At 44.4% G+C, this 13900-nt stretch overlaps 1 protein-coding gene across 3 annotated transcripts in view; it reads left to right on the top strand.

Moving 5' to 3' along the window:
* The first annotated feature begins 6628 nt into the window (after positions 1-6628).
* ELOVL7 (ELOVL fatty acid elongase 7) overlaps positions 6629-13900 on the top strand; it is a 77836-nt gene continuing 70564 nt past the window's right edge. The window contains exon 1 of one of the 3 annotated variants that reach the window (XM_086362589.1): positions 6629-6929. The gene's annotated coding sequence lies outside the window, so the exon portion shown is untranslated. The remainder of the gene's footprint in view (positions 6930-13900) is intronic. The other 2 variants (XM_086362591.1, XM_086362590.1) reach the window with 2 other exon arrangements.

Below are 13900 nucleotides of genomic sequence, written 5' to 3'. Positions count from 1 at the left end.
AGTAATGCTGAAGAAGCTGAAGTTGAATGGTTCTATGAAGACCTATAAGACCTTTTAGAACTAACACCCAAAAAAAATGTCCTTTTCATTATAGGGGACTGGAATGCAAAAGTAGGAAGTTAAGAAATACCTGGAATAACAGGCAGATTTGGCCTTGGAATACAGAATGAAGCAGGGCAAAGACTAATAGAGTTTTGCCAAGAAAATGCACTGGTCATAGCAAACACCCTCTTCCAACAACACAAGAGAAGACTCTACACATGGACATCACCAGATGGTCAACACTGAAATCAGACTGATTATATTCTTTTCAGCCAAAGATGGAGAAGCTCTATACAGTCAACAAAAACAAGACCAGGAGCTGACTGTGGCTCAGACCATGAACTCCTTATTGCCAAATTCAGACTGAAATTGAAGAAAGTAGGGAAAACCACTAGACCATTCAGATATGACCTAAATCAAATCCCTTCTGATTATACAGTGGAAGTGAGAAACAGATTTAAGGGACTAGATCTGATAGATAGAGTGCTTGATGAACTATGGACAGAGGTTCGTGACATTGTATGGGAGACAGGGATCAAGACCATCCCCATGGAAAAGAAATGCAAAAAAGCAAAATGGCTGTCTGGGGAGGCCTTACAAATAGAAGTGAAAACAAAGGAGAAAAGGAAAGATATAAGCATCTGAATGCAGAGTTCCAAAGAATAGCAAGGAGAGATAAGAAAGCCTTCCTCAGCGATCAATGCAAAGAAATAGAGGAAAACAACAGAATGGGGAAGACTAGAGATCTCTTCAAGAAAATTAGAGATACCAAGGGAACATTTCATGCAAAGATGGGCTCAATAAAGGACAGAAACGGTATGGACCTAACAGAAGCAGAAGATATTAAGAAGAGGTGGCAAGAATACACAGAAGAACTGTACAAAAAAGATCTTCACGACCCAGATAATCACAATGGTGTGATCACTGACCTAGAGCCAGACATCCTGGAATGTGAAGTCAAGTGGGCCTTAGAAAGCATCACTACGAACAAAGCTAGTGGAGGTGATGGGATTCCAGTGGAGCTGTTTCAAATCCTGAAAGATGATGCTGTGAAAGTACTGCACTCAATATGTCAGCAAATTTGGAAAACTCAGCAGTGGCCACAGGACTGGAAAAGGTCCGTTTTCATTCCAATCCCAAAGAAAGGCAATGCCAAAGAATGCTCAAACTACCGCACAATTGCACTCATCTCACACGCCAGTAAAGTAATGCTCAAAATTCTCCAAGCCAGGCTTCAGCAATATGTGAACCGTGAACTTCCTGATGTTCAAGATGGTTTTAGAAAAGGCAGAGGAACCAGAGATCAAATCGCCAACATCAGCTGGATCATCGAAAAAGCAAGAGAGTTCCAGAAAAACATCTCTTTCTGCTTTACTGACTATGCCAAAGCCTTTGACTGTGTGGATCACAATAAACTGTGGAAAATTCTGAAAGAGATGGGAATACCAGACCACCTGACCTGCCTCTTGAGAAACCTATATGCAGGTCAGGAAGCAACAGTTAGAACTGGACATGGAACAACAGACTGGTTCCAAATAGGAAAAGGAGTACGTCAAGGCTGTATATTGTCACCCTTTTTATTTAACTTCTATGAAGAGTACATCATGAGAAATGCTGGGCTGGATGAAGCACAAGCTGCAATCAAGATTGCTGGGAGAAATATCAATAACCTCAGATATGCAGATGACAATACCCTTATGGCAGAAAGTGAAGAGGAACTCAAAAGCCTCTTGATGAAAGTGAAAGAGCAGAGTGAAAAAGTTGGCTTAAAGCTCAACACTCAGAACACTAAGATCATGGCATCTGGTCCCATCACTTCATGGGAAATAGTTGGGGAAACAGTGGAAACAGTGTCAGACTTTATTTTGGGGGGCTCCAGAATCACTGCAGATGGTGACCACAGCCATGAAATTAAAAGACGCTTACTCCTTGGAAGGAAAGTTATGACCAACCTAGATAGCATATTCAAAAGCAGAGACGTTACTTTGCCAACAAAGGTCCGTCTAGTCAAGGCTATGGATTTTCCAGTGGTCATGTATAGATGTGAGAGTTGGACTGTGAAGAAAGCTGAGCGCCGAAGAATTGATGCTTTTGAACTGTGGTGTTGGAGAAGACTCTTGAGAGTCCCTTGGACTGCAAGGAGATCCAACCAGTCCATTCTAAAGGAGATCAGTCCTTGGTGTTCTTTCAAAGGAATGATGCTAAAGCTGAAACTCCAGTACTTTGGCCACTTCATGCGAAGCGTTGACTCATTGGAAAAGACTCTGATGCTGGGAGGGATTGGGAGCAGGAGGAGAAGGGGATGACAGAGGATGAGATGGCTGGATGGCATCACCAACTCGATGGACATGAGTTTGTGTGGACTCCAGGAGTTGGTGATGGACAGGGAGGCCTGGCATGCTGCCATTCATGGGGTCGCAAAGAGTCGGACACGACTGAGCAACTGAACTGAACTGAACTGAACCATCTCCTACCTTCCACAATCTCTGCCTGTAATTCTACCTTCCTTCTATTGCCTACTAGTAAATGTACATATTCATATCTAAGGCAAAGTTCCTATCCTGTGTACCAAGTTCCACTCCTCTCACATACTCAAGGGCATCACTACAACAATTGTCCTCTCTTTGCAGCATTATCAATTGTTCCTTGTCTACTAAAATTTTCCAAAATGTACAAATATATTTTAGCTGTCATCCACTGACTCAATGGACATGAGTTTGAGCAAGCTCTGGGAGTTGGTGATGGACAGGGAAGCCTGGCATGCTGGAGTCCAGGGGGTCGCCAAGAGTCAGACACAACTGAGTGACTGGACTGAACATTTTAAAAAAGACTCCTTAGACTCAATTCTTCTTCCTGCCATTACCTCATTTCTTCTTTTTACCACAAAAAGCCTTGATAGAATTGTCTAAACTTGTTTTCTCCAATGTCCCTCTTCCCAGTCACTCTTTTAATTTTTAATTGTATTTATTTATTTTTGTCTTTGTCCAACCCAGTCCAGTGTTCTTGCCTGAAGAATCCCAGGGACGGGGGAGCCTGGTGGGCTGCCGTCTATGGGGCCGCACAGAGTCGGACATGACTGAAGCGATTTAGCAGCAGCAGCAGTGCTGGGTCTTCGTTTCTAGTTGCTGTGAGCGGGAGCTACTCTCTTGTTCTGGTGCCTGGACTTCTCACTGCGGTGGCTTCTCTTGTTGCAGAGCACAGGCCGTACGGCGCAGTGGGCTGCAGTACTTGTGGATCTTGGGTGTGCAGGCTCAGTAGTTACGGTGCACAGGCTTAGTTGCTCTGTGGTATGTGGGATCTTCCCGGACCCAGGATCAAACCTGTGTCTCCTGCAATGGCAGGTGGATTTTTGACCACTGAGCCACTAGGGAAGCCCTTCCCACTCACTCTTGAAACTCATCTCATTTGGGTTTTTGCTCCTTCTGTTCCTCCAGACCTGTTTTTTATCACAGTTAACCAATGACTTCTGTATTGCTAAATCAAGGAGCAATTTCTCATTCTCAGTTGATCACTTCCCCTATCTCAAAACACTTTCTTCCCCTGCTGTGACAAACGTATAGATTTTTTTTTAGCAAATAATCTTTCTTCTCACCATTCCGCTGTGGGTTGAATACATTCCCCACTCCCCTCTGATGTTGGATTTACCCATGTGCCCTACTCTAGCCAATGGAGTATTAACAAACTTGATGCGATCAGTGTCCCCAGGAGCAAGCACGTTTTGGACTGGTTCTTGTACTCCAGTTATCTACCATGGGAAGATCTTTTCCCTGTGGCTACTGACTCTTCATTCTGGGCTCCAGAATTAACACACATGGAACAAACTGAAGCTAAATCTGCAACCTAAAGCAGAGCCATTCATCTAGGTCCACTGAACCTCAACCAGCCTGCTGACTTGCAGGCATTAGGTCAGGTATATTGCTATAAGCCATGGATTTTGAAGTGATTTGTTATGCAGAACTGTTGTGGCAATAGCTGACTCATACATTTGCCTGCCAGGAGACCACACTCTTCTGATTTTACTCCAGGTTGAGGACTGTTCCTTCTCACTTCTTACCGCTTAAAAGTGGGGTACCCCAGGATGAAGTTCTAAAATCTCTTCTCTAGTCCCCTTCGTGGTTCTCTTAGCCATTCTCAGACCATTATATATCATGTGAAAGCTGACTTCTCCCAAATTTATGTTGCCAGGCCAGACCTCTTTCTTGAACTCCAGATTGGTAGAAACAACTTCCTACTTGACACTTCCACTTGGATATCTAATAGGTGTCTTAAATCAGTCCCACAAACAGTTCCTGATGTCCCCCCTCCCGAGAGTCTTCTCTCAGTCCCTCTTTTCTTAGTAAATAGCAGCTCTTTCCTTCCAGCTACAAACACCCTGGAGTCAACCTCGACCTCCCCCCGTCCTTCACACTGCATGTCAGCTCCTCTGGAAATCCTTTTGATATTACCTTCAGTATATATATGTATATGTATAACTATATATATATGTATAGTTTTTCTGTTTTTGCCTTGTAGGATCTTAGTTCCCCAATCAGGGATTGGCCCTGGGCCCTTGGCAGTGAAAGGGTGGAGTCCTAACCACTGGACCACCAGGGAATTCCCTAGAATATATTTTAAAATTTTGATTCTCTCTAACCACTCTCAGTCAGGCCGGTCCAAGCCACCTTCCTTTCTCACCTGGATGTTGAAAGAGCCTCCTAATTACCAAATCGCCTCTCCCGTTCCCAACCTGCTCCCGCCCTACTCTCAAAAGAGTTGTCTTAGTGCTCCCTCTAAAAACTTCAGTTACGTGATGCCACGTATTTACTCAAAATGCTTCCCTTGACCCTTGGGCCTCATTTATTGAGGTTCAACCACTCTGGCATCCTTGCTATTCTGTGAACTTGATCATCCGATCCTCACTCCTGCCATTAGCCTCATAGTTCCCACTGTTTGGAATGCTGTTACCCAGATAGACACACAACCTTGCCACTTATCTGTTTACAATTTTGGCTCAAATGCCTCCTTCAACTGAGGACTTCCCTGGCCACTTTAACATTCCAACTCCCTGTCTCCAAAAGCCCTTATCTCTTTCCCTTCTTTATTTTTCTTGGCAGCACTGATCATAACATGACAGTTGTATTTCACTTGTTTATTTATCTGTGGTATGTCATCCCCAACTGGAATGATGCTAAGTGAGGGTAGATTCCACAAGAACAGAGAATTTTTGTTGTTGTTGTTATCTGTTGAATCTCCAGAGCCTGGAACTTAAAAGCACTGAATATATATGTTAAATGAATGAATCCACTTGATTTTTGCCTACTTGAAATTTCATAATTATACGTAGGTATATGGATAGTGACAAACACAAAAGCAAATATTGTTAAGCAACTGTCTCTAGTTCCCAGTAGCCACGTCTATTAAATGGCATGTTTTTATGATGAAAGCAAAGTTTATCTAAACAGAAGGAGAAATCTTTAGCTTCTCTACTACTTAATAACCTATTTTAACAAAGAATTCCAGGCTTCAGGATCACAATAATCAAGAAGCAAGAATATCTAAATGATTAATAATATTATTTTATTTCCCTTGCCTTTAGTTTCGCTGAAGCTGGGATTCTCTTAAATTTGAGCTTTCATGTTTGTTGCTCACCCCCTCCCCAGTGGCTACAATGAGGGCTCTCAATATTTTGTATAAAACCTTTAAAATCTCCTGTTGATGCAGTAGGATTAGGTGGTGGAAAGCCACATCTGTACCTGAGTGAAACATGCTTCTTCTCCCTCCCCTTCCTCCTGGGTAGTCTGGACCTTAAAACCACAGCAGAAACTCACAGACCATGCTTGTGAAGTGCAGGGGGTCAGGACTGCAGCCCCTCCTGCTACTTTCCCGCTTCTAGAAGACAACTCAATTTTCGTTCTTGAGTTTTTGCCTCCACAATCATTAACTTCTTAGGATTCTTATTTTACCTTCCAGATATTGATGCCAGGATTTCCAAACACGACAGCGGTTAGGAGGATCAAGATCAGACACAAAGCAAGGCAACGCCTAACATTCATTCTCACCCCACCATTCAGGCCAACCCAGAAGGAGAAGTCAATGTGCTGGAGTGTGCTGGCTGCAGCAGCTGCGGTTACTAATCAGGACAAGAAAGTTAACTTGGATTATATACGATTTCCTCTTCATTGCTCTAATAGTCCCCTTCGCTCCCCAATATTTGCCGCAACTCTAGTTTTTAATAAGTAGGGGTGGGGCTGACCCGCACTGGGCCTCTCACGGCCATCGGGTCTGGTCACCATTTTAGGCAATGAATTAATCCTCCGAAAGAGCCTTTTCAGGAGCGAGAACTCCCTTTTTTTTCTACCACTCCGCCGCCAGCCTCATCCTCGGCCAGGTTTCCCTCATTTCAGATTTTTCTGCAACTTAATCCTGAGTCATGCTTGACAACAGTTTTCACATTATTTAAACCTTTATTATTTAAGCCTCGAGATGACCTCAGGTGATGACATCTGTGCTCAGAAAGAAATGTCCAGAGGTCAGAACCGATCTTGCCGAGCAACCCTCGGTCCCCGGTCCCAGCGGCGATGCGAGCGGCGGGGCGCCGAGCCAGGCGGAGGATGGGCGCCCGAGGCCGCGCGCACCTCCCAACCGGTCCTTCCCAGCGGGCAGCTCCTCCCCGCGCCCCATCGCGGGTACCTGGCGGCCGCGGAGGGCGGGCAGGGGGCGGCGCTGCGCGGCGTCACGCGGCAGGGTGGGAGAGCGGGCAGGTGACACCCCGGCCGCCTCCGCCCCTTTCCCAGCTTAGTCGGCGGCCAAGGCAGCAGGGGCCGCTGTGAGGAGCTCCGCGTTCGCGCCGCCGCCCGCCGCCGCCCTCTGCTCGCGCGCCCAGGCGCTTCGGCTCCGCTCCTCGCGGGGTGAGTGCAGGGCTCCCAGCCGGGGGGCCGGGGCCTAACTTTTCCGGGGCGCAGAGGAGGAGAGATGGGGAGGAGAGGGAGATGACCCCAGGACGGGGGGATCGAGGGCAGCCTAGTGGAAGGAACTTGGGCGCGGCGCGCGAGGAGTGGGATCCGGGTCCGAAAGACTCGGGAGCCCGGCCAGGCCCTGCCTGGACTCTGGGGGGCGCTTCGGAAGTTGTGGCCGCGACGCCGGCGAGTGCCCAGGGTCAAAGCCCTTCCCGCCGGCGGGCGGGGCCGCGGAGCTCACCTGCGCCCTCCCTGGGAGCTCCCCAAACCCCCCCCTCACCCCGCCAGCATCGCACAGGGACGGTGGTCCCCGCCGTCCCTGGGTTTTGAGCCCTCCCCTGGCTTTCCCGGGGCACTGGGCCCCGCTGTTCCAGGCGGGAGGACAAAGGTGCTTGCTGGTGGGACGGGGAGGAAGAGGGACCTCCTCGACCTTGACCGCCGAGGTCATTTTCCCAGCTCCGGGATCTGGCCTTGCTCGCCACAGCCTACCCCTACCCCGCCTGCCCGAGCCCCTGTCTTTCCGCTTCTTTCCCCTCAGGGGTGCTTTTTGTGTGTCCTCGAGGCCAGAATTAACTCGGGGAGCTGCTCTTGCTTTTTGGCTCCCTGAACTGCATCCTGTCCCGGCAGCGGCTGCTGGCTGAGGACAGTGGTGAGTACAGAGCGGTAGAACAGGTCGTGCCGGAGATGGAAATCGGAAAGCCTGTTGTTTCATCTTCCGAGGTATCGTTGGTTAGAAAATGGGCCTTCCCCCCTGATCAACCAGCGCTGATTCAAACTTACCGGATGCCAAGGGAGCGTTCTTTAGAGCTCCCTGGGGAAGGCTGGGACAGGAAGGATCTGGTCTCTACCCCTGTCCAGCTTGGGGAAAACAAGCCCCACAACGACTGAAGAATAGTTTTGGCGACCAAGCCTTTTTCCTCTTACTGATCTATTCCCTCGAAAAGCTTTTTCACTTAACCCTATATTCTCAGGTTACTCTTTCTCGCTCTGTTTCACTGCCTTGAAAGAGTCATCATACTTTTGATTGTCCCCAGTCTTCTTGCCCGTCACTTGACTGTTAATTCCCTTACTTTGTAGTTTTTGTTTCTACTGCTGGCTTGAAATTGTTCCCCTCTAGGTCACTGAGGATTAAAAAAAAATCCCCTCCACCCCCAGTGGCAGACATGTATTGAATGCTTCTTGGTCTGGCACTGTTCTAAGAACTTGTATCAAATCTGTTAATTCTTACAGCAGCCCTATGGAGTAAATAAGTGAAAACATGATCCTTTTTCAGTTAAGGGAACTGAGACACAGGAACTTGCCCAAAGGCACACAAGTAGCAGGAGGAGATTCCAACTGAGATGCGAACTCAGGGGCTCTGGTCCAGGGCTGAGGCTGGTAACAACCTCTGTGGGTACCCACTCACCTAGAGTTCCTTTCTTTCTTCTCTGACTTTCCTGAAGTCCTGTGCTGTTTCATGCTTCACTGACCAGGCTCTCATTCTCTGGTTCCTTTTTTCCTTCTTGTGTAACTTTGTACTCATTTAGGTTTCCCTTTCATAGAATTTTGTTACTTAGGTTATCACTGCTACTTACTCGCCTTAAATTCTGTGGTTTCCATGGATCTTATTCAGTTTGAGTGTAGCATCTATCAGTGCATATTGTAATACAGCAAGTCCCCTTCATATGAAGGACCTTCCCGATTGTGAACTTTCAAAGGTGCAAGTGTGCATCTGGTTCCCGCAAGAAACAATCTGCGCCATCAACGTCAGGTGTGAATGAAATAGCAGCTTGCTCTCCATTTCCTTTTGCTGATGATACTTCAGTTCTATCATCTCCCATCTCTTCTCCCTCCTCCAGTCAGTGACTCTTCTTGCCTGTTTACTTGATGCCAACCCATGTATGCCAGCTGTTGTACAACTGTACACATTTTCTTTGTGTTTTTTTTTGTGTGTTTGTTTTTTATTTATTATTTGTGTGAGAAGTATTATAAACCTATTACAATATAGTACTAACTCTGTTGGACTTACAAACACTCTTGGAATAGAACTTGGTCGTTTGTAGGGGACTTACTGTATTTCATTTGGATTTGTCTTGCTTTATGCCAAAGCATTTCTAGTTAACACCAGTTATGTTAGCTTCCCTCCCCTTTATCATAGTCACCCAGGTGCAAAACTCAGAGGTTGTGTCTCAGATCACACTTTTCCCAATCTGAAACCTCTTTTCAGCTTTTACCTTGTCTCTTCCTTCTAGCCTTCCTCATTCTCACCTCTGTTCCCCTCTTCTCTTTACTAGTCTCCCTCTTCCCCACTCCTGAACATTTGTTTATCACTTATATCATTTTTTTGTTGTTGGTTAGCTTCTTTCATCAATAGTCATGGTCCATAGAAAGATTGTAAACAAAGTAAGGCTAACTTTTCAAGCCTTGCAACTAGTATCAGCTTGATAAATGGTTGCAGGATATGATACAAGATGAATTAAGGTAGCATATATTGGGTGGGTTGGATGATGATAGAAAACTTGAAAGTTTTTAAGCTGGGTTTTAGAGAATGTTAGGGAGTTTGTTTCAGTAAACATAGGGGAGCTGGCAGACAATGCGGAAGAAGAGGAGTTGGCCTCTGTCAGCTACATTGCTGAAACCCGCCTATCCCAGCTCAACATTCCACTTAGAAGTGTAATGAATAAGGACCATATCAACAGAGAATCATGAATCCTAACCTTATCCTAGCAAAATAAGATATGAAACCACAGTGAGTTACATGAAAACCCCAATTTTACTGACAAATATAACACATACATAAAAATGCAGAAAACATAAATGAAGAGATTACCACAGTAGATAATTTAGAAGTAGAATAACTATCTTATTCTGACAGTAGATATGATAGTTGGATATTCTGAAGACAGGCTAAATGGGAATCTTTTCTCAAAACCTCTGTGTAAGGTGATGTGGGCATGGATTAATCCTGAAAGGCATTGTTGAAGAATAACTGGCTGTGCTTGGGGAGGTCTGAGGTGAGGAGAAAAGAAAACTGGAAGGTGTTAAAGTGGTGAGATTGGGGAGCCAAAAAGAGAATTTCTGCCCCCGAGCATGATTCTACCACAGTAAACATTTTGCCATTTTACCTTTGTCTCTCTCATTTTTTAAATACATATTTTCCTCTGTCATACTACATATAGAGTTTTAATATTTTATATTTTCCTTGTAATATATAGTAAGCATTTTTCTTATAATTTCTAAAACTCCTATTATTTGCATTTATCCCAATAATTATAATATGATTTCCTTAACTAATCCTCTGTTGTTGGATAGGTGTATTAGCAATAATTATAAACAACTCACATTGCAGTACTGCTTACCTTTGCAGATATGTCATTGTACAAATTGGGATTTGTTTCTTTATGCTAGGCAATGGAATGTACATAAAAGAAAGCCTCTGTCTTCAGGTAATTACTATTTGAGTTGAAGAAATAAGACTTTTTCTAATCTGTTTAATTGTTTATTCTTCTTGGTGTGCTACATGTGCAAACATCAGCTTTAGAATATGGAAGAATTTTGGAGCCTTTGTATATATAGTTGGGTAAACTCTGGGAGTTGGTGATGGACAGGGAGGCCTGGCCTGCTGCGGTTCATGGAGTCGCAAAGAGTCGTACACGACTGAGTGATTTAACTGAACTGATATGTAGTAGCATGTTAAATTGAGAACTGATCTTGAATTTCAATAAAATACATCATAAAGCAGGGAAAGAAGCATCCCATAAACAAAACTGGACTCATCCAATTTGGACTACTCACATTATGAAAAGCTGAACACCCATGCACTTTATAGGATCAGTCTATTTTTAAAATTGAGGTTTTTAATTACTCCTAATTGATTTAGATAGGAGAAGGGGACGACAGAGGATGAGATGGTTGGACGGCATCACCAACTCAATGGACATGAGTTTGAGTAAGCTCTGGGAGTTGATGATGGACAGGGAAGCCTGGTGTGCTGCAGTCCATGGAGTCGCAAAGAGTCAGACACGACTGAGTGGCTGAATCAAACTGATTTAGATATATCAAAAGCACATGTTATTGCCTCGACAAGTAAAATTATCCTTTTTATTGGTGATAAATATGTCCAAAGAGATAGATATTTCCATTATTCAGATGAACTAAGTTACCATATAACATATAACTTGTAAGACTGCCTTGTTAAAGACAAATCTGCATCCACTTGGAGAAGCAGCCACAGGCCTTGACCACCAGCAGCCCAGCTCCTTTGTTTCCTCCAATATTAAGTATAGAGTCAAACTCAGCCAAAATTTGGGAATTGCAGAAGTTCAAATTCAGTAAACATCTGAGTGTCAGGTTTGCATCAGGCAAAGTGGTTGGCAGGATGCTGAAGCTCGTCCAGGTCTGTGTGGGTTCAAGGGAGGTAAATATAGTACAGTGTGAAAAACTGCAATTAACACAAACAGAGCATGGGGGAAGCCAAACGGGAAGGCAGGCAAAACTGCCCTTCTGAGCTGAAAGAAGGAACGCTGGAAGTAGAGAGGGGCTGAGGGCTGGAAGTCAAATTCAGGCTGTGGTGCATTCAGAGAACTGGAAACACTGGAAACATCACTGCAGAGCAGGGTGTGATAGGAGGTTGCTAAGCATGCTCGGCTTACTGAAGGCTGCGTTTCACCTAGTAAAAATTTTGGATTTTATCCTACAGGCAATGGGGGTGCTTTGGAGCCCTTTAAGAAGGGAAGGGACCTGTTCAGATTTGTATTTCGAAAGCACCCCTCTGCACTTGCAACTTCATCATTCTGGAACCTCTCCCTCTCCTGTGGAGCTTTATCTCTTTTCTCTATCTGACCCTGGAAAGGACAGCTCCCTTCACTGTTTACATGAGATATCTTGATTATGCTCAGTGTACACAATAATTTGGGAACAGAAAATGAGCTTGTGCCAACTGTTTATAGAATGCACACTCTTGCTAACGATTATGAGGGGAAAAGTTTGGGCATCTTTTAGGTATCAGTCAATAGTCGCAGTCAGGCACTTTCTATGCATTTTTCTCATGAATTGTCTGCAGACAGCAAGGTCTGCACCAGAATCCTTATAGCACACATGGGTGCAGAAAAGTGAAGAAAAGTGCTCAGGTGAAGAAGCAGAAAGTGTGCTCAGTAAGGGTCCAGGGTTACAAGTGTGCAGCCAGGATTTAAACCCAAGTATAGTTACAACATTCAGGCTCTTCCGCCTTAGTATACTAACTTTGTGGGTTGATTATTTAGAGGGTTTCTCTTAAGACACTAGAGTTCTGATATCCAACACTAGTTTTGTGAGGTTCCAAGTAGCTAAGATGGTAAAAAAAAAAATCTGCCTGCAATGCTGGAGACCTTAGTTCAATCCCTGGGTCGGGAAGATCTTCTGGAGAAGGGAATGGCAACCCACTCAGTATTCTTGCCTGGAGAATCCCATGAACAGAGGAGCCTGGCGGGCTACAGTCCATGGGATCATAAAGAGTCAGACAGGACTGAGCGACTAATACTTAATAATACTTAAGGACAACCATAAACATAAACCTTATTTTAGACTTTTTAGGGTCAGTTGTAGAAATATGAGAACTAGAAAAAGAGGGTTTGGCAAGTTGTCCCTCATCTAAAAACAGCCCCCCGTTCCTTTGTCTCCTTCCTTTCCATCCCAAATTGTGGGATTTTTGTCTTAATAGCACATTTATGATGTATTTGTTTGCTTATTATAGTTACATGGCATAACACAGACAGAACAGAAGGAAAGGCTGCTTGTATCTCACGGGGTCTTACCCTTAGTCTGTCCAGGGCTTCTCTGCTCAGTCCTCTTCTTACCACTTCCTGCCTTCTTCTCTAGGCAGACAGTGCTGTGCTGGATCCTACAAGCCCAAAGATGTGTGTCTGAGAAGCAAACAAATGCTGACCTCACACATTAGACCCTCTGCTTTTATCCTGCAATTCGCTGCAAGGCATATTCTTATACCTTCAGTCTTTGAAAAATTTCTTTGAAATTCTAAGAAGTGAGACTTTAACCTGAAGAAAGAAAGAAAATAGAAATCACATTCTTAGGAAACCAATGTCAAGTGACTGCTTATAGAATAACTTATTCCTGAGCAAATGTGGAATTTAAAAAGTGAAGTGTAAGAACCACAACCTCCATTGTTCAAAGGGAGGAGCAAGGGGGTAATAGATATAATATTAAACATTAAGTATAGTCAATATTTTTACAGTTAAAAAATAGAAATATATTAGGTTGAACATATTCAGTTGACATTTCTCTAGGAAAAACCACTTGAATATTGGCAGTTACATATGATTCATCCTAATATGGGGCTTCCGAGGTGAAAATAGTGGTAAAGAGCCCGCCTGCCAATGCAGGAGACATAAGAGACAGGGGTTCGATACCTGGGTCGGGAAGGTCCCGTGGAGGAGGGCATGGCAACCCACTCCAGTATTCCTGCCTGGAGAATCCCATGGACAGAGGAGCCTGGAGAGCTACAGTCCATAGCGTCACAGAGTTGGACACGACTGAAGTGACTTAGCATGCACACATCCTAATATAAAGATAATCTTCTTGACGTCTAACTGGTTGACCCTATGAGCCCTTGTTCATTTCTCCGTAAAATACACCAAATGCTGCCCAGATATGATGAATATGGGCTTCGAGTAGCCTGTTCCCTGCTCCTACGACTGGGTCAGTGACTGTCTTTATTGCAAGCCTATTGATGTCAGTTACGCTTGTTATTGTGATTAGGTAATTTAAATGTGTGTAAATCTATAAAAGTACAAAAGGAAAGAGTTTTATTCCTGTGAAGAGAATGTTTGTTCTTTGGAAAGTTTCCTTTAAAGCGAGTAACTTAAAAAGTAGGCAGGAGAACTGTAAAGAATTGGAGAGATTTTGAAAGCTTGAGAGATAATATCCTAAGCTTGCTTTGCAATTTTTTT

Source organism: Bos grunniens, chromosome 20, assembly GCF_055505025.1.
Source record: "Bos grunniens cultivar Pamir isolate PY7600 chromosome 20, Bosgru_T2T1.0, whole genome shotgun sequence".
Lineage (NCBI taxonomy): Eukaryota > Metazoa > Chordata > Mammalia > Artiodactyla > Bovidae > Bos > Bos grunniens.
The sequence above is the reverse complement of the archived record's forward strand: the minus strand, read 5'-3'. Positions and strand labels throughout refer to the sequence as shown.